Source organism: Giraffa tippelskirchi, chromosome 3 (genome assembly GCF_054371585.1).
Source record: "Giraffa tippelskirchi isolate mGirTip1 chromosome 3, T2T-mGirTip1v1.2.pri, whole genome shotgun sequence".
Taxonomy (NCBI): domain Eukaryota; kingdom Metazoa; phylum Chordata; class Mammalia; order Artiodactyla; family Giraffidae; genus Giraffa; species Giraffa tippelskirchi.
In genome coordinates this window covers 4,529,829-4,550,401 of record NC_137277.1, presented here as the reverse complement: position 1 = coordinate 4,550,401, position 20,573 = coordinate 4,529,829, and the positions used below count along the sequence as shown (strand labels likewise).

The window sequence follows — 20,573 nt, the reverse complement described above, 5'->3', positions numbered from 1 at the left end:
AAGTGCTTTTTGCCTTGCTGATTTAAAAATACAAATAAAGCCAGCGCTGGACGCAGAGGTGCCTCCTTTGCCCTGGACTCTGTGAGGGTCAGGGCGCTCACTTCACCCCAAGCGTTTCCCCTGTAGATCACAGAGTCCCACCTGCCTCCCCTGGGGTCACCTTCCAGTTTAGGCTGTCTTTAGTTCCCGGGAGAGAACTGACAGAAAAGGGCTGAGAGTCTCAGGAGTTTTGCACAATTTCCCAAAGGGACCTTGAGCTCTAGAATGAGGGCTTCATCTCACTCTGCAGGGCCTCTACCCAGCCGCTCCCTCCAAGATGTCCTCATAGCTGGGACATCAGATTATTTCGGATCTGTATGAATGGGGCAGGGGAGGGGGGTGTCTCCATCCAACCTAGAAAAAGGGCGAAATGGTATTATTACACAATTCCGAAGGTGACTGCCAGAATTTAAGACAAATGATCTTGTGTCTTTCTCGAAATCCGTTTCTATCTCAGCAGGACCGGATGCCCGGGGCACATCGGCATCGCCCTGGTTTCTGGAACCTGTAGGTTCGAGGGGCCCAGGCTTCCTGCGATGCAATGCTGATGCCGAGTGGCCTGAGCCAGGCTCTCAGGCAGACGATCAAGCTGGGTTGCCAGCCCTCTGGTCTAGCTCAGGCCGCTGCCGGAGCGCCTTCCACCTCAGGGCCCGGGGAAGGCCAAAGCCATGAAGTCAGTCCCCAGCTTTCTGTTATCCCCGTGGTTCTCGGAGCTGTGACCTGGCGAAAACTGCAGAGGGTGGGCGGGACCAAGAGCCCCTGCTTAAACAGCCCTGGGGCTTCATCAAGTGGGGGCCGTAGGGAATCTGGAGATGAGCTGGGCTTCCTGCCTTGTCATTGTTTATTTCAGATTAATTTCTTGGTGCTCCTGCTGTCTGCAAGCAGGCAAAGGAGGCCAGCACAATTATGACCGCATTGCCCCTGGGGGTTTGGTTCGAGGGAGAGGCAAGGGCTGTCTGTCTGTCCTCTCTTTCCCAGCTTCCAATAGTCAGATGAGGCGTTTTGAGAAAGCAGTTTCATTCTTTTTTTTCCCCTTGCTCTCTACGACATTTTTCTCCCAGGGCCCTTTCACTGGTGTAAAAGGAATAAATAAACTCTTAAATCCCCCCCCACACTTTTTTTTTTTAATGAATGTGAAATTTGACCTGCCTTAGATGAGAGGAATGGGTTTTCTTTTTGCTATTTGTTGGTGGTTTTTTTTTTTTTTTTTTTTTGTGGCCCCTCCTTTACATTATTGAGACCCAGAGAAATCTCACGGCGTCAGTGACTCTGTCTTTAGGGCAAACACTTTAGACATGCGTTTCCATATAATGGGCAAGTGGAGGTTGTTTCTGTCACAGTGAGTCCTCGGGCTAGAACCTGCCACTCCCTCAAGTTCCAGGTCAGAGGAAACGTGAGGGAAGGCCCGACAGCCGGAACAAGGCAGGAGTGGGTGCAGAAACTAGTTTCTTCCCGGTCCCCCTAAAGCTCACAAAGCTGTCGGCTTCACTGTTTGTCTTTTTAGCCTCATCCCCCTTCACACCCTCATGCAAGGCAGCGACAGGTAGCGGTTTCCCGGATAACTTAGGGGCAGGCTCGCTTCTTCAAAAGGAACCAGCAGACTGAGAGAGCCCTGGCTGGAGGGGCCTTTTCCTGAAGTGCTCACTTTCTGGGAGTGGAGGAGGCATCCCACACCTGGCAGGTTGTCCTCAGGAGCTAGAAGAAAACTGGGGTCTGATGGCGGGAAGATTCTGGCCCCGGGAGGAGAGGGAGGCGGGGTGGGTGGTCTTGGCTCAGATGCTCTACGCTGGCATTCACCGCCTGCCTCCAGGGTCTGCTCTCCTGCCCAGCCTTGCTGCCCGCAGAGGCCTGGCCTGTGAGGAAGCCCTGAACCCAGCTTTTGTCTGAACCTCAGGCGTACTAATGGAGAAGGAAATGTCACCCCGCTCCAGTGTTCTTGCCTGGAGAATCCCATGGACAGAGGAGCCCGGTGGGCTACAGTCCACGGGGCCGCACAGAGTCGGACACAACTGAAGCAACTTCGCAGGCACGCCCGCACAGCTGTGCTAAACGCGTAAGGGGTCCTGGGCAGCTGACCAGGTGCTGCTAGCGCTGCACGTGCCTGAGGTGTGGGTGACTCTGGGAGGCTGTGCAGGGTTGAGGTCCGCAGGCCTGAGTGTTGTCTCCAGGCCTGCAGCAGGTGGGGTGCAGTTCTGGGGGCAGGACGCACAGCAGAGTGGAGGCAGCCTCTCCCCTCCGTCACCCTCCATTCCCTGTCCTCCCACCTGTTGTCTCGGTCCCAGCCAGCACCCCCTTAATCATCCTCAGCTGCCTCCATCGATCAGTTCAGCGGACGTGGCTTGAAGTCCTTAGTGTGTGCCTGAACGTCTAAAGGGGACAAGACTGAGACCCTGGCTGTTCCCGTCTCTTGATCTGGTTTCCATCAGGATCAGCCTCTGAATTCTACCCGTCTCCTGCTGCTCTGCCCTCTGGGTTCGCCACCTTCTGAGACCTTCCCTCTCAGTCTCTGCCCTGGATGCCCTTCTTCTTGTCCTGAAAGAACACGTGGGGCACAGGAAACTGTTTCCCCCCCTTGCTGCTCCGTCCATGTGCGAGGGGAAGACAAGGGAGGAGGGAGGAGTGTCCTGAGCTCCCGGCTCGGAGCTGACCGCTGTTGGTCTCCCTTCTCCTGTCCCCAGAGCCCACCTCCGGCTCCTGTCCCCACCAATGCTGTGCTATTCTGTGCCTGCCCCCACCCCCCCACTTTCTTGGTCCAAGCCCAGAAATGCCTTGTAGTGTGTGGTACGCTTCACTCTCTCTTTGGGGGACATCTGCCAGCCGGCACCGTGGTGATGACAATTTCCAGATGATTTTCCAGGAGCAGAGAAATCTTCTGGGGGAGGAGAGGATGGCATGGGCCAAACGCTGAGTGGGCTGAACGTTGTGGTTCCGGAGAGGCCCAGGGAGGTGGAGTTCAGTGAAGCTCCAAGTTTTCTTTTTCCCCTTTAGATTCTGCCGAAAGCAAAAGTCACTAATTGCTTTCTATTTTCCTGGCACCGAGGAGGCTCTCTTGCTTCTGACTCCCCTCCAGGAACTGAGGTCTGGGGAAAGCGGGGTTTCAGAGCAATACGTGCGGGGGGGTGGGATTTGCCTCCAAGCTCATCCCCTCAGCCCTGCGAGGCCTGAGAACTGCTGCAGGCAAGTCTCAGGTTGGTATCAGTCAAGAGGACCGGACAGGTTAGGCAGAGGGCAACATGGGGCGTCGAGTGCATCTCCCTCAGTTGTCAGGCTGCCCGGCCCACTCCTGCAAAGGGCACTTTGCTTTTCAGTCAAATAAACCAGGAAGTGATGGGGAGGTTGCTTTTGAGGCTTAAGAATGGGTTCAGAGGAAAGACTAGATTCTCTTTTTTAAAAAAGATTTTTTTTTTTTTATGTTGACCATTTTTAAAGTCTTTATTGAATTTGTTGCAGTATTGCTTCTGATTTTTTTTATTTTTATTTTTTTTTATTGACTGCAAGGCTGTGGGATCTGGGGCCTCCTAGATGGTGCGGTGGTAAAGAGTCTGCCTGCCAAGGCAGGAGATGCAAGAGACTCGGGTTCAATCCCTGGGTCGGGAAGATGCCCTGGAGGAGGAAGTGGCAACCCACTCCAGCATTCTTGCCTGGAAGATCCTGTGGACAGGGGAGCCTAGAGGGCTACAGTCAGTGGAGTCGCAAAGAGTCGGACGTGACTGAGCGAGCACGCACATGTGGATGTTAGCTCCCCAACCAGGGGTCGAACCCACACCCCCTGCACTGGAAGGTGAAGTCTCAACCACCGGTCCTCCAGGCAAGTCCCTAGATTCTCTTTTGATTCTAAAAACATTCCAAACGATGCTTCCTAGGAATTTTCTTAGAAAGAATTATTCACGTGTCTTCACTTGCTGATTCTTGGGGGTGGTCCTCACTCCTCAAGTCTCTTCCATGTGGTTTGGTTGTTTCTCAACGACTCGTGTGTTGAACTGACCCAGCCTTCCTGGGTTTATGTATTGGCTTATTCCTCATCTTCATGAGTTTCTTTTCTCAGGGACGGGGAGCTTTCCTTCCAGCCCTTTCTGGCAGCACGCCTCTCCCTTTTCAGGGAAGGGTATCTGTCTCAGATGAAAGCTGCCCTCATCGACTGCTGTCATGGGGAAAAATGTGAGCCTTATTCAGACTATGGAGTGAATGACTGTACGCTTAGTATATTCTCAGTCTCAGAGGTAGCCAGACTTTAACAGGAGGCAGAGATCCAGGCTACATACTAACCCCTCAGTGAAGACTTGATGTCTTCCCAGGAATGGATATTTGCTCTTACGTTTCTGTTTTAATAATATCCTGTTCTTGTCTCCCGGTGTTCTCATCTGTCCTTGGTGTGGACATGCAAACCATTAAGCTGTGATCTCCTTGAGGGCAAGTTCAGGACGTTATCCTTTTTGAATCTTCAGTCTGTATGCCACAAAGACTCTGCCGAGTAAACCTTCATTTAGAGAATGAAGGACAAAAATTTAGCCACAGCAATGAATGTCTAATGGTAGATTTCAGCTCGGGCCATGGTAGGACACCGTGGCTGATGGGGTGAGATATCTTTATGTGTGTCAAAACGTGTCCCCTAGAAGTCTGTCTATGTCACTTTCGAGGAAGTCTGTTCTTGTTCTGGAATCCTCTCTTAAATTTCCTACCCTCTGACTTCTTTCTCATAGGAAAGGGTGTTGGAGACATGCCTTTGGAGAATTTTTGGAGTGATGGATGTAAAACTTTTAGATTGCGATCTTTATACATTTCAGGCCTGGATTTACAGGTTCTGAGAAAACAATCAAACCACAAACTGAAATCATTATTAACAGATCAGAAGCCTCTACCCCCCACCTCGACCTTGCTACCCAAATATACAAGGATAATAAATGTTTTTCTCTTCCTGGTTTTCTTGCTTGCTTTTCTAAGCACAAAGCACAGCCTTTTCACGGATGAGCCTCGGTGTGGCTGCCTCTTGAATGAAGAGTGGGCTGGGGCCGGGGTGGTGGTGGGGGGGTTGTCCAGAGCAGAGCAGACAGTTATGACCTGGCTTTCCTCTGCGGGTCTCCTAAGAAAGGCATTTTCTTTCCTCTGCAAACGGCGCTGCTGTTTGTTTGGAGGAGGAGAGCGGAGGGTCTGGAATTAGGGGTGTCATGTGGGTTGCATGTCTGGCTGGAGCTACCTGAAATCTGTAAGCTAATCACTCCCAGACGCCCCTAGGACTGCGGTCCCCAGAGCCCCAGCAGCACAAATCCTTCCCCTACTCCTCTCTGGGTGGGGGGATTTAAAGGGAAAGAGAGAATGCAAGTGTGTGTACGTAGATGTACGGTGTCTAGGAACTTGGGTTTCTCTTGCAGTGATGTTTGGACCCAAGGTCCTACTTTCTCCCCAAACAAAGGCACTTGAAAAAACAGAATCGCCCATCTCCACCCCTGCCCCTCATTCCAAGCTGTGATCTCTTTGGAGGAGGAAGGAGAGGAGGAAGGAGAGATAGAGGACAAGGAGAAGCAGGAGGAGGAGAGAAACCTGAGCTTTGGGAGCTTAGGCCCGGGCTCCTGGGTGCGGTGGGTGGAGTTAATCCCAGCAGGTATTTATTTAGTTAGTAAATGTCAAAGTGCCACAGCTTTTTGCTTCTCTTGGGTGAAACTTGTTGCTAGGTGGGTGGGGTGATACAGTCAGGGGTCAAAGGATGGACACTGTCTTCCGGCCAGTGGGAGGCCACCTCGTGTAGGAAATACGGGGACCCCGATGGGGGAGGGCCAAGTGTGTCTGAGGCCTGTATAGTTGCTGCTCAGTCCATGACAGGTGTCCACTTCCATCCACACTGGGGTCTCTTTCACCCCACCCCCCAAACCAGCAACTCCGTGGACTCACCCAGCACAGCTTCAGAGGTTCCCTCCAGAAGCCCATTCACACACGCAGAATCTCTTACTGTGTACAGGAATCCTGGGGGTACACGCTTTATCCTCTCTGTCTCTCTTTCTCCCAGGCGTACACACACATGCACACGCGCACACACACACACACACGTATGCATTATTCTGAAGCAAATGCTCATGTCTTCTCACCTATTACTGAAAAAATAATTTCACCACTAACAAATATTCCTTGCCGCTGCTTCCCGCTTCTGCTTTTGAAGTGCCCCTTACATCCACTCGTCAGCTCTATTCCCTGGACGCCTCTGGGAGGCTGGGAGGGGGAGAACTTATTCCCTCTGCTTTTTCACGTGCAGAAACAGAAGCCCCGCAAAGAGCCTGTGCCTCGCTCGAGGCCGCGCAGTTCATGGGAGAGGCAGATCGCTGGATCCCGTGTCACCAGCTCCCCATGTACCTCCCCGGCACCCCGGGCCCATGCAGAACCCCACACACTGCTGCCTCCACGGAGCTGGGGCTCCAAGGCCGGCGGGCAGGCTGGCCCAGGCGGCCCACTCCCCCACACTCGCACTGTGCTCTGGGAGCGCTCCCCGGGCTCTGACTCCCTTGTGGGGTCACGTGGAGAAGGCGCATCTGGGCTCTTATCTTCTCTCTCGTCCCCTAATCAGGGTCTGGCCGCCTTTGTCTCCGAGGAGCAGAGAACACAGCGTGACTTGAACCAGGCGCCTCTGATGTGTCTTTCTTCCTCTTCGCCTCCTTCGCATGAGAGCGTCTCTGGGTTTGCAGAAGCGGTGCCTTGGCTGACTCCATTTCACAGCTGTCCTTTTTACCCTGATATGTGTTAGGGTTTCTTTCTTCTCTGGGTCAGGTGGTGGCCATTTTACACCTTGATTCAGGCTTGTCCAGGTTTTCGAAATCGTTTTATCCCACTGAGCAGACGCGGGAGGTCCCCATCCCCCCCATCCTAGAGCAGTCCTCATCGTTCTAGAGGAGCAGGACCCGTGTCATCGTCCTGTACACTTTCTTTCCTTTTTGTTCCATTGGGTCTTGGTGTTTTTGGCCATGTGGCGTGTAGAATCTCAGCTCTATGACCGAGGCTCGAACCTATCCCTCCTGCAGCAGAAACAGGGAGGCTTGAACACTGGATCACCAGGCAGTTCCCTCCATTAGGTCATTTATTAATAACAGAAAGTGTTACAGAGCCCTTACCATGTGCTTGGCAATCAGTTAAGGGCAGAGTGGATAAATCACCCACATCGCCCCGAGAAGTGGGTGTTTCTTCTTAATCCCATTTAACAGATGAGAAAGCTGAGGCTGAGAGTGGTTAATTCACTTGTCCAGACTTTTACAGCTCTAAGGGTTAAGCGGTAAAACCCACAGTAACAGCAACAGTAAACAAGCAGGAAAAAAAAAAAAAACAAACACCAACCCTGGGATGCTTATTATGGAAAAACCATTTATGGTGACTCCCCTGTTAGTCCAGTGGTTAGCGCTCCATGCTCTCAATGCAGGCAGCCTGGGTTCCATCCCTGGTCAGAGAACTGGATCCCACATGCCACAACTAAGCATTCACATGCGGCAGCTAAGACCCGGTGCAGCCAAAATAAATAATAAAAATAAATAAAGTTTCTCAAAAACTCATTTACTGCGAAGACCAGATGGGCTGTGCCATCGTCACCTCTGTTCTCTAATGGGGAACATTTTACCTAGCGCCTTGTCTCTTGTTAGACTTGCCTTATTTCCTTTAGGCTCTGTGTTTTGCTAGGCAATCCAGATTTGGGAATGAAGGTTCCAAAGTGAGGCTGTCAGTGGAGGAGAATAGTTTGGAGCAAAGAGGGGCCACTGGGATTTCTGCTTGTCAGTGTCTTTTCTTGCGTTTTGCATAAAACACGGCAGATTCGGTAACCCACCGGCCTATCTCACTTCCCGCTGGTAATCTCTGTCTGTGGAGAACTCATCTTTTGGGGAGGAATCAAAAGGAGAATCCTCTGGTTCAAACTTGGTCTGTATGCGAACACGTTTCATTTGTACAGCAAACACTGATGTTTAAGACTCGGTCGTGTACAGCGTGTAGGGAAAGGTTGTGATGCTGGTTTAAGGAAAGAGGAAGCTGATGCTGCCTCTCAGAAGGGTGGGGTGGACGGATGCTTCTGAGACTTGGAGCAGAGATTCCCTGAGCATCTTGTTGTCCTTTGCACTGTACTCTGACTGTTCTCCTGAGCAGCCAGACTAGAATTCAGTTGAGCTCAGTCTTCATTTCTGGCAATTTGTCATTGTTGTTCAGTCACTAGGTCGTGTCTGACTCTGTGACCCTGTGGACTGCAGCACACCAGGCTCCTCTGTCCTCCCCTATCTCCCGGAGTTAGCTCAAATTCACATTCATTGAGTTGGTGATGCTATCTAACCAATTATAGGCAATTATTTCTGTATGATTGGTTGGGAAAAAAATGAGAAGGTGGGTAAAGGTGATTGCACAGGACTGTCTCCAGAGAGGATACAGAAAGGGGGCAGAAGGCTTCGAGAGAAGGACAAAGCTCAGTTAGTTTAGTTGGACATTTTACCAACGTTTCCAGGGGAGCCAGGGAATCTAGTGGGGATGAGAACAATGACAAACTCAAATATTCTAACAGCGACACAGAATCCTTTAAAAACTCAGTGCATGTCCACTCCGCAAACACTTCCCAAGTGTCTAACGGGAGGTCTAGCTCAGTGCTGCACAGCCTCCCAAATGGACCCACTCAAGGGCAGCTTCAAGTCTTCACCCCTCGTGGAGGCTGTGTTGATTTCTCAGCTGAAGCCCTTGCTGGTCCAGCTTTTCGCAAAGAAATGCCACTTTGGGGACCTGATTTTTTTTTTTTTTTTAAAGCAACACATCTGTGCTACATACTTGGACACTGCCCTCTGCCTTCCCCGCCTGGTCGGACACTCATCAGAGTCTTTTTCTATGTCTGTGGCCATGAAGGTTTCCATGGATGGTTTAAAGTGCTTTGTGTATTGGAAACTGTGAATCAAAAGGTAGAGGGACCAAAAAAATAAAAAAGAAAAGCTAACCCTCAAGCTCACCCAAATCCTAAACCTCAGACTCTTGGAAGGAACCAGTGGTATAAAACATAAAACAGTCCCAGACTGCAAACATACCGTCAGCAGGGAGCCCTTTCTAAAGAGACTGGAGTTGCTGCCACTATGGAGGCTTGGCATCCACACCGTGGCGTGGAGAGCCTTTTTCTAAGTTTCTGAAAGCAAGGCACCTTCTTCCTGCCTGCCACCCCGCCTCCCGCAACACCCTCAAACCTCACTGCCTCCCAGGAGGCTGGTCCTCTTCTCTGGGGTCTCCTGGCTGACCCCCGAGATCTGACAGCAGCTTCCCTTGGTGGCACTCACTTCTCCTGCCAGCTCTTACCTGGGACGGCAGGAGCCCTAGCTTGCCAATGCCCCGCCATTGCTGAAAGAAGTTATTGTTATTTTCTCCACACTGGCCAGGTTAGGAACAAAGGCAGACCCTGGATCTTCTTTGAGCAGGAGAGAATGGAATTAGCATTCCTTTAAAATGGCTTGTTATTATAGCCGATTTCTGCTAACAATTACCTGACAGTATAGAAAGAGATCTGACTCCTTTAGGCTCCTGGTGGCTTTTCCCTTCTCTCTCTCTCTTTTTTTTTTTTTTCCTGTGGAGCCTTAAAAAAAAAAGTGCAAACTTGCAGTTTAGACTTAGACAGGTCCAGTGTATTTCCGTCCATGACATCTAGGGAGATCTCACTGGACAAATCATTGTTTCATACGATGTGCCTGCATGTCTGTGCGTCCGTGTGCACGCTTGCTTCGAGAAAACACAATGTGGGTAATTTCTTTCCTTTTATGATCACGTTTTCTCTTCTTGAGAACTGAATTGTAGGGAAAAATGTAAGGAGTTGCTGAATTTTAGAAAACAGAATGGCAGGGATGGTTTGGTTTCACAAGCGAATTTAGTTTTTCGTTTTTTAAAAATCTGATTTGAGCAAATACCTTGAAGGTAATTGGTGCTCAACAGATAGTTGTTGAAAAGAATTGCACCTGCTCTGCTTGATGCATTTCAGTGAAAGAAGTCCCGACTGTGCGCTGGAACTGCTGAGGTAGGAGTAAAAATTTTATTGATGATTTGGGAAAGAGGAGAGTTCTGAAGATTCAAAGGCAACAAAGCTTAACCAGGTGGTCAGCACAGGTGGTTACACCTCCAAACTAACTTTGGGGACTTCCCTGGCAGTCCAGTGGTTAAGACTTCGCCTTCCCATGTGGTGTATGCAGGTTAAACCCCTGGTCAGGGGGCTAGGATCCCACATGCATTGCAGCCAAACACCCAAAAAACATTAAAAAAAACACCCTAATTTTTGCCAACACAATGCAACCTCTGTATGCTGCTGCTGCTGCTAAGTCGCTTCAGTCGTGTCCGACTCTGTGAGGCGACGCCATAGGCGGCAGCCCACCAGGCTCCGCTGTCCCTGGGATTCTCCAGGCAAGAATACTGGAGTGGGTTGCCATTTCCTTCTCCAGTGCATTAAAGGGAAAAGTGAAAGTGAAGTTGCTCAGTCGTGTCCGAGTCTTAGCGACCCCATGGACTGCAGCCTACCAGGCTCTTCTGTCCATGGGATTTTCCAGGCAAGAGTACTGGAGTGGGGTGCCATTGCCTTCTCCAGTGCATTAAAGGGAAAAGTGAAAGTGAAGTCGCTCAGTCGTGTCTGACTCTTAGCGACCCCATGGACTGTAGCCTACCAGGCTCCTCCGTCCATGGGAATTTGCAGGCAAGAGTACTGAAGTGGGGTGCCATTGCCTTCTCCAAACCTCCGTACAGCTTTCAGTTAATAATCCTAGATCCAAGACCACTGTGACCACTGTGTTTCTGTAAATGTGTTGTGTGACCTTCTGAGAAACACTTAGCTTTTCTCCTGTTAAATGAGAACTTGTCTGAGTTTCCATAGATATTTTTTCTTTTTTTATTTGTTTTTAATTGGAGGAAATTTGCTTTACAGTGTTGTGTTGGTTTCTGCCACACAGCAACGCCAGTCAGCCATAGTTATACACCTGCCCCTCCCTCTCCAGCCTCCCTCGTCTCACCCCCCAGGTCATCTCAGCACACCGAGCTGAGCTCCCCTGTGAAACAGCGACGTCTCAGCAGCTGTCTATTTGCATCTGGGAGTAAGCTGCTTCCACTTGAGCTTCCTGGGGATTTTTTTTTTTTTTTTGATGGAGGACCTTATTTACAGATGTGAACTCCAAGATTTGTTAAATGAGAAGGAGCAAAGTGTGGAAAAGCATATCTAGTGGGCTACTATTTGTGTCTAAAAAAGGAAAAAAAGACTGTATGTGTATATATTATTGCTGTTCAGTCACTAAGTCATGTCCGACTTCGCACAAAATAGACAATAATTTGCTTATTGAAAAGGGAAATAGGCATTGAGGCTTGGAGGTTAAGTGAGAGAAAAACTTTCCACTTTGTACCATTTTGTAGTGTTGGAATTTTGAATCATATTCATTCATTACCTATTCAGTCTTTTCAAAAATAGGAATATGGCCTCTGGCTCTCCAATATAACCATTGACTTTAACACGAAACAGTGTGTTTTGACATACTAAGCAATGCAATTACTTAATCTTACCCCACCCTACTTCTAGTGTAGGGTGACACCAACCAATGTTTGAGTAAATTTGATGCCCAGGAAACTATGACGGATCTCTCCCATAGCTCCCTGGTGTCCACAGTCAAGAGGTGCTGGACATGCACGTCCCGGAGAGGTGAGATGGTTGTAGTGGCAGGAGCAAAGCTGCTGAGTTGGAATCATGCCTCCAGCACTCATTGGCTGTGTTAACCTGGTTGAGTTGGCTTACCTCTGTAAACCTCAGTTTCTTGATCTGTAAAATGGAAATAATGCTTCCTAGGGATTTTGACCTCTGAGGTAAGAGCTGGGTTTAAATAGCTGATCCAAACCAAACAGCTGGCATTGTTAGCATTGTTATTCCATTAGATCTGTTTGCATGGTAGAGGAGCTGGGGGTGGAACTGGTGGGTGATCTAAATGCCCGAGCCTAGCGAAAGGTAAGATGCTCTGAATATCTCTTGTAACCCAATAGACCTCAGAGCTCAGTGGACAACTCAGCAGAAAATTCTCCGAATACCAGGAGATTGGGTTGTTTGGGGATGGATGGACACTCCCCTGAGACTTAACCGTTATGGTAGCCTTTTCAGAGGCTGTGTGTGTGTGTGTGTGTGTGTGTGTGTGTGTGTGTGTGTGTGTGTAGAGGTCAAGTCCATACAAGACTCTTTGTAATATGAGCTTCATCCCAAATGATCAGAATCCATTTTAATGAGGATGGGTTTGATCGCAGATAGAGGGTTGTGTTTGTTTCAACCCACACCAGAGGGTCAGCGCCCCCCTCACCTCTTTGTTCCCACCTTCCCGACACCCTCGGCCCCACACACCAATTTTCATTTTCAACACTTAGCGCCTGACTTAGTGATCTAACATCACTGACTCAGAAAACCGGAAAGGTCAGTCTGACTAACACCTCACCCGGCGTCCCGGGATTAGCATCCAAGACAAACAGATCCAAGATGGGCTGCAGGCTCCCAGGAGACATTCCCACGTGTGAGAAAGCCCAGGAGAAACGGATGGCGTTTCTCAAGCTCGTTGGCGTCACTCGAGTTCACCATCCAGGGCTTTACCTTCTCGGGCCTGGGGGGGTTGGGATCCTAGCAGAAGGACTGTGCTGGCGCGTTTAAACAACAGCAACACAAAAAGAGGGGGCGGGAGAAGAGTTCTTTCTGCTAATCAAAGGAGAAACCAAACAGAACGAAGGAAGTCCAAGAAAAATATAATGCTATTGTTTTGGGGGCATAAGAGGCTGGCTCCAAGGTTTCATTGAGTAATCGACGTCACACCCTTTCTCTGTGGGACCGGAGGAATGTTGGCTGCTTCTCCGGTGGCAGGTGGGAGGTGGGTAGACAGGTCTATGGAGATGAGACGTCTCAGAGCCGGGCCTCTCTGAACATCCCTGTGGCCTTGTCGCTGGGAGGCTGGGGACACAGAGACGCTGGAATGTGGTGCTGAATTGCAGCCAGGGGGAAGAGACCACGAATAAGAGGTGGGGAGAGGGGGAGCAGAAAAAGGTCTCCAGGAAAACTGGGAAGCAGGGAGGGAGATGACCTGGCTCTTTTATTTTTTTTTGTCCTCATCTGAACAGGGGCTCCTATGTCCTCAAGAGCCCCTTGGCTCCGTCTCACGAAACCCTAGGGCGGCGACCCAGGCAGGGGTGGCGTGTCTGGGTCTGGGGTGCGACGGGAAGCAGGAAGCACCAGTCATTTCACAAGAAGGCTTGACGGTGGAGAGAGAGCCAGCAAACGCTGGCAGACCCCCAAGGTGGGGTCGGAAAGTCTGGCCCGGCCTGCAGAACATTTGGCTCCATGTCGTCCTGTGGGTAGGTTAGAAAACACGGCAGTCCACAAGGCTGTCCTGCCAGCCCACCTGAAATCATCACTTCCTCTTGCCCAGCCTTGATTGCGTCTCTGCGATGACATGTCAGCTGCTGGCAGTGAGCGTCCGTGGCCCCAGGAAGGGTGACTGTGACCAGATGTCTTGGCATGAGAGTCCCTTCCCAAAGCGAGTCCTGAAATAGAGCTGCCATGAATGCGTGCAGGCTCCCTAGAGACGCTGCCACCTCGCTTCATCCCTCCTCCTCGCCCCCCTCCACTCCTTCCCGTTCTCTTTAGATCGTTGCAGGAGTCTGGTGGGTGCGCACACACCTCTGGAGTTGCTTGTGACTCTGCTTTTGGAGCGTTTCGCTGTTGGGTCGGTTAGTGGACCTTTTCACTCTGAACGCATCCATCTGGCCCATGGCTCTTGGTCTCTCTCATGGGCTGGGCATCTCTTATCCAAACTGTAACTTATCTTCTTCAACTATGAATGGCAAAGACTCAAAAGATGATTCCCGCCCCCCACCCCTTTTATTTTTCTTTGGATGCGAAATGTATCAGACTCATCCTCAGTGTCCTGTTTGGGTACATCTGAAACTGCTTCTCTTTCAGAAAGACAGTGTTATTAGGGTGCATTCCGTTGTTGACGAAACGCTTGTTCTGCAAGGATTTGTTTCAGTTCTCGAGTCTCTGGACTTGCGCAAATGGGCGTTACGTCTTATCTAATCCACAGCAGTACTCTTTAAAAAAAAAAACAAAAGCTTTTCATTTTGTATTGGGGTACAGCTGATTTACAATGTCGTGGTAGTTTCAGGTGAAGAGTGAAGGGACTCAGCCGTACATGTACATGTGCCCGTTCTCCCCCAAATTCCCCACCCTAACAGGGTGCCACATACCACTGAGTAGAGTTCCCTGTAGTCTACAGTAGGTCCTTGTCGGGTATCCATTTGAAATAGCTGTCCTTGTGGCTCAGTCACCCAGTCGTGTCTGGCTCTCTGTGACCCCACGGACTGCAGCACGCCAGGCTTCCCTGTCCTTCACCATCTCCCGGAGTTTGCTCAAGCTCATGTCCAGTGAGTCGGTGATGCCCTCCAACCATCTTGCTGTCTGTTGTCTGTGTATGTCCATCCAAAACTCCCTAACCATCCTTTCTCTACATCCTCACCCCTGCACACACAATCACATGCTCCTTCTCTAAGTCTGCGAGCCTGTTTCTGTCCTGTAACTTCACTGTATCATATTTTTTTAGATCCCCCCTGTGAGGGATGCCATACTTTTCCTTCTCTTGCACGGCAGCACTCTTGACTCAGAAATCATGAATTCTCTCTCTCTCTCTCTTTTTCTGTTTGATCAACTTGCTCTGTGACTGTTTCTTTTTTTTAGGGATATGGACCATTTTTAAAGTCTTTATTGAATATGTTATGCTATTGCTTCTGTTTTGTGTTTTGGTTTACTGGCCATGAGGCATGTTGGATCTTAGCTTCTCAACCAGGGATCGAACCCTCACCCTCTGCATCGGAAGGCAAAGTCTTAACCACTGGACCGCCAGGGAAGTCCCAGCTCCATGATTTTAGACAAGCTGTATCGCGTCTCAGGGCTCCAGCTGTATCCCTCACTCATAGGTGGTTCTTCATCAAAAGTCACCATCCCCTCACTCTTCTTTTGCTTCTCCCAAGGCTGGAAGACTGGCCTTAGTGATCTCTGGCATGCTCCTTCATGGGGGAGTTCAGTTAGAGTTGTGTTGAAAGATGCTTAGAAGGAGGAGAAGGGTTGGAAACTGTCAAGAGCTTTTTTGGCCTGAAAGATGGCGGTCCATTAATCTATGCTTAAGGCATCCCATACCTCACCCTAGAAACAGAGACATGCTAATCATCTCTGGGGAGAGAGCCCTAGAACTCTTAGGGTTTCAAATTTATATGGCAGCCACCACGGAAAATATCTCTGGGCTGAACAGATGAGGGATGAGCCGGTCTGCAAATATTTCCACAATGTAAATAGTCATGTTTACAGAAGGGCATATGGACAGAGTTTAGACTTGATAGATTTCCATCATTTTTTTAAAAAAAAGATGATCCAGCCAACAAAAGATATACCTTAACCAGTGCTGGGGTTTGAATTCTGTTTGTCTGAGATGGCATGGCATCACCTAACTGCAGCATTTGAACATCCTCCAGTTCCTATCACAACTGTCCAGTTTTCTGGATTTAAAATCCAAGCGCTCAGAGCAGTGCTGTGCAGAGAGATCCATGCTGCTGGGCAGAAAACAGCTCTCAAAGGAGCCCTGGGTTTGGGCGTGCCATCCTTGGTATTCAGGCTCTAGTAATGGCCTTAGCTCTTTAAAGAATGGAATATAGGACTCTAGAGGCTTTCCAGGTGGCTCAGTGGTCAAGAATCCGCCTGCCAATGCAGAAGACCTGAGTTCGATCCCTGGGTCAGGAAGATCCCTTGGAGGAAGAAATGGCAACTCCCTCCACTATTCTTATCTGGGAAATCCCATGGACAGAGGAACCTGGGGTCCATGGAGCCTATAGTCCATGGGGTCAAAAAAGAGTCAGATGTAACTGAGCAACTAAATAACAACAATAAATAGGAACCCGGGGCAGTGAGAAGCACTCATTGTTGGCAATGTTCTCAGCCATAATTGGATACTGATTGGAGACCCTTTCTAAAAATATGACTACTTCTAATACTAATCCTTGAATTATTCATTGAAAAGCCACAGTGAGCAAAAACACTGGACTGAATATGCCATGCTCCTGCTGGCTCCTTGCACAAGGGCTCCCCGAGGTGGAGGACCTGCGTGTCCAGCCTCATTCTCTACTATGGGAGGACTCCTCTTCTCTCCTCAGGAGGCCACTGTGAGGGTCTGAGCTAGCGGATGTCATGTGGGGGAGTTCCCGGCGTCTCATAAATGGTCCGCATAGGTTAATTGGGCGAGCTCTCTGCTCATCATAAATTGAAGGTGAGCTGATGTTCAGAGCAACAGAATAACACATCTGAGGAAACTCTTGAGGGTCCCTCGGACAGCAAGGAGATCAAAACAGTCAATCCTAAAGGAAAGCAACCTTGAATATTCATTGGAAGGACTGATGCTGAAGCTGAAACTCCAATACTTTGGGCACCTGATGTGAAGAACTGACTCACTGGAAAAGACCCTGATGCTGGGAAAGATTGAAGGTGGGAGAAGGGGATGACAGAGGATGAGATGGTTGGATGGCATCACCGACTCAACGGGAATGAATTGGAGCAAACTCAGGGAGATACTGCTGGACAGGGAAGCCTGGTGTGCTGCAGTCCATGGAGTGGCAAAGAGTCAGACACGACTGAGTGACTGAACAACGACAGCAGCTTCACAGAGCTGGTAAGAGGAAGTGCTGAGATCCAAACCCAGACCTGTGTGTAACCTGGGTTCTTCTCCTTTCTGGAAGAGGATGGCCGGAAGCCCTGGGGAACAACTCGATCAACCACGGAGCACTGGTTTCCCATGTCATAGGCTTCGCATAACAGGTCTCCTGAAAAAAGTGGCTTGGAGAAAAGAATAGGAATACAAGAGCCACATAGGAGAAGGGTCATAATTTAAAAACACTCCTTGTGGGTTGTTACTGGGTGACTCTTCCAAATTTTCTGAATATTTGAAATGTTCATAATGTAGTTTCCTGGTGGCTCAGACAATAAAAAATCTGCTTGCAATGCAGGAGACCCAGGTTCCATCCCTGGGTCAGGAAGATCTCCCGGAGAAGGAAATGGCAACCGGATCCAGTATTCTTGCCTGGAGAATCCCATGGACAGAGGAGCCTGGTGGGCTACAGTCCCTGGGGTCGCAAAGAGTCAGATATGACCGAGCGACTAACACTGGCACTAATGGAATGTAGGGAACAAATAGGGCACAATGGAAGGAGGATGTGGTTTATGCAGAAGGCAAGGTAAGACTGTACAGTCGGCATTTTCTAGCAGCGAGAAGGACCAGCAGCGGCCTGGAGCTCTGAGCCTCTTTTCTGGGGATGCAGCTCCTGAGAGTCACTTGGTGTGACTTAGAAGATATCTGCCCAAGGTGGAAGATAGGTTCTGAGGAATCAAAAACCTCTTTTCCCAGAACCTTGCTGCTCTCCACATTACGTAATACAGAGTTATGTACCTGCTGTGAGGTTGGCAGGAACCTAAACGTGATATGTGGATAACACATGGAGTCTTGCGTGCAAGCTCTGTTAACATCCTGGACCCTCCCTCTCAGTCTGGAGCAAGTAACTGGTTGCACCACCTCTGTCAGAGCAGGGAAGATCGGCATTTTATGGACGTTCGTGTTTACTTTGCTGTCTAACCGTGTCGGCCATTGTGGGTTTGGGTAAAGCAGAGCCCTGTAGAGATGGAGAAAGCATCCTTTGGTAGAGCGCAAGTGCGTTCCCATATATATCTTCCTTGTCCATGCAGGAGGACCCACCCATGGTCAGGAAGGAGACTGGAACTCTCTTTTTTTTAATTTTCAATTTTGTATTGGAGTACAGCCGATAAACAATGTTGTGATCGTTTCAGGTGACCAGCAAAGGAACCCAGCCAGACATACACATGTGTCTGTTCTCCCCCAGGCTCCCCTCCCATCCAGGCTGCCACATAATATTGAGCAGAGTTCCCTGCGCTGTACAGGAGGTCCTTGCTGGTGATCCACTTTAAATGGAGCCGACTGAACATGTCCATCCCCAACTCCCGAACTGTCGCATCCCCTCCGTCTTCCCTCTACCGGCAACCAGAAGTTGGTTCCTGAACTCGGAGAGTCTGCTTCTGTTTTGTACGTAAGTTCATTTGTATCATTTCTTTTTATAGTCCACATATAAGGGATATCTTTTGAGGCTTTGTCTCACTGCCTAAAGTATTTTTATTTTTTATGCCAATGCTCATTTAAATATTTAACTGAGTTTTATGCCCCTAAGTTGTCTGTTGGCATCAGAGGACGGGGAACTGGAAGTCTGTTCTTGAAGGAATAGCAGAAAGATGCTTTCCAATCTCCCGCTTTCAGGCCATCAGACCTGAGTGGGAAAAGAGACCACGCCTTCTCAAGAAGCCTTAACCATCCCAACCAAAAGGGAGCTCAGGGCCTCAGGTCAGGGCAGGTTCCCGCGAAGCAGACACACGCTTGCAAAACAAGCAGCAGGAGGAAGATGCTCAGTCTGCAGAGACATCTCCGGGTTGCGACAGGCTTGGAAGGGGTGATGGGAGCCGGGGCTGCGAGGCAGACCTGCCTGGGAAGGGCACAGTGCCCTCAGCTCACTGCCTGGGATGCTGCGTGCCTAGCAAGGAGGGACCGGCTGGCTGAGATAATTGTCCCGTGTTTATATTTGAAAAGGGATACTACACTTCCAGGATAATTCCCTCCAGCCTCCTCTTGGGCTAAGATTTCCAATTGGTCTCGAATCTTGAAGAGAAATCAGGGGCTGATTACCTGGCTGACTGGGCTGCAATCACACCTTTCAATACTAATTATCTGCTCCTTGAGTTCAATGGCATCGAGCGTCCAGGCTCTGGCTGGGGCCGGTCTTGCTTAGTGGTTTGCATCACTGGCTTGAGACAATGATTTGAACGGACAAAGTACCCGCGTGATGCCTTGATAAGCAGGAAATGAACGCTTGTTTGCAAATAAGATTGGGAAATGTGATCGGCTTCTTGTTCTGCATCCGTCTTTGGGTAACTAGCCTGATAATACTCAAGTTGAAGTAATACGTTAGCAGACACCAAGAAAGGGAGTGTTTTTAAATGACCTTCCCCCGCAACTTTCTGTATCTGAAGCCGAGGCAGAAGTAAAAGGAATGTTGTTTTATGTGCTTTGTGTCCATCTGAAGTTATTCTAGCGTCAGTGTTTCTTTGTGGGGATTCAGGGAAACGGGTAACCATTTGATGTGAAACTGTTTCAGGGTTCGATTTATTCACAGTCATGTCTTTTCCTGGCCACTTCCTCCAGGAAGCCCTCCTTCTCTGAATAGAATAGAAGGTTACTTCAACATCAGGACTCTTTAGTGAACAGCTTTGGCATAGGATCATTTGAGGGGTATATTACTTAGAAAGTGAAATGTATTACAAGTGTCTGGAAGCTCATGGAGGTTTAGGATGTGGGTTGGGTGAAGGGAGAGAGCTTAGGGCCGGTTATCCATCGGAACTGCCTGCATTGGTGTCCATTTTAATGTATCATTTCTCGTGAAGGAGTACTGGGGACAGAGGGTCAGTGTTCACGGTCTCTAATCTTTGGGGAATGTTACTTTCAGTTCTTGACCTCTTGATCATAAGTTAGAGAAGGCTAGTAGTGGTAAGAATTGAACTGGGTTCTCCTAAAAGATGCTGACACCACAATCCCTAGTACCCCGGAATCTGACCTTATTTGGAAATAGGGTCATTGAGATGTAATTCGTTAAGACGAGGTCATGATGAAGATGGTGGGCCTGAGATCCTATAGGATCGGAATCCTTTTAAAAAGGGACAATATGGACACACGTGGAAGTAAGATACGGGGGGGACACCATAAGGAGGCCGAGGGTTGGGTCCGGGCGTCTGTCAGCCCGGGAACACCGGAGGCTCCAGACTCAGGGAGGGTGACTCAGAGCAGGGCCTTTCTTGTCGCAGTCAGAGGGGCCGTGGCCCTGCTGAGACCAGGGGCTTGGACTTTTAGCCTCTGGAACTACGAGACGGTATGCTTCTGTTGTTTTAATCCACCCAGTCTGTGGTGCTTCGTTTAGGCAGCCCAAGGAAACTGATGCACACAGCTTCTACAGATCCAGATACTTGGACGGGAACAGCAGCGTCAGCCTCCCCAAGGCAAAGAACAAAGGACATCCTTTGATTTTCCAACTTGGGAAGTGGGAGGTTCTTGGTCTGGGATGACTGACGTCTCCGGAGTGCCCGGCATTATCTTGGGGATGTTTGAGTTTCAGGGAACTGAAACAACTCAAAGCCAGCCTCAGGCCACGTTGCTAAGAGGGGTCAGGATACAGTCGAGATAGACGTATGGAAGCATGGACTTCCACTCCAATCTCTCCTTCACCCTCCTGACTCCCTTCACCTTGGAAGCAGAACCAAGAGAAAAACATTCAGCATCGGGGCTCACTTTATAATCAAGGATGGTTAAAGACACAGAGGGTTTTAATGGATTTTTTTTCACCTACTAGACCAATCATACCGCCCTTTGAAATAGAGTCGAGTGTTCCCTTCAGCACTCCTGCAGCTGCCC

The 20,573-nt window shown here is 49.5% G+C and overlaps 1 long non-coding RNA gene across 2 annotated transcripts in view; it reads left to right on the top strand.

The window, feature by feature from the left end:
- The window catches only part of LOC145543547 (uncharacterized), an 89,155-nt gene that overhangs the window by 5,223 nt on the left and 63,359 nt on the right, over positions 1-20,573 (top strand). Inside the window, exon 2 of one of the 2 annotated variants that reach the window (XR_014080798.1) lies at positions 17,947-18,150. This is a non-coding gene — a long non-coding RNA (uncharacterized LOC145543547). Of the gene's footprint in view, positions 1-3,537; positions 3,848-17,946; positions 18,151-20,573 lie in introns of both variants that reach the window. The other variant, XR_014080797.1, reaches the window with a different exon arrangement.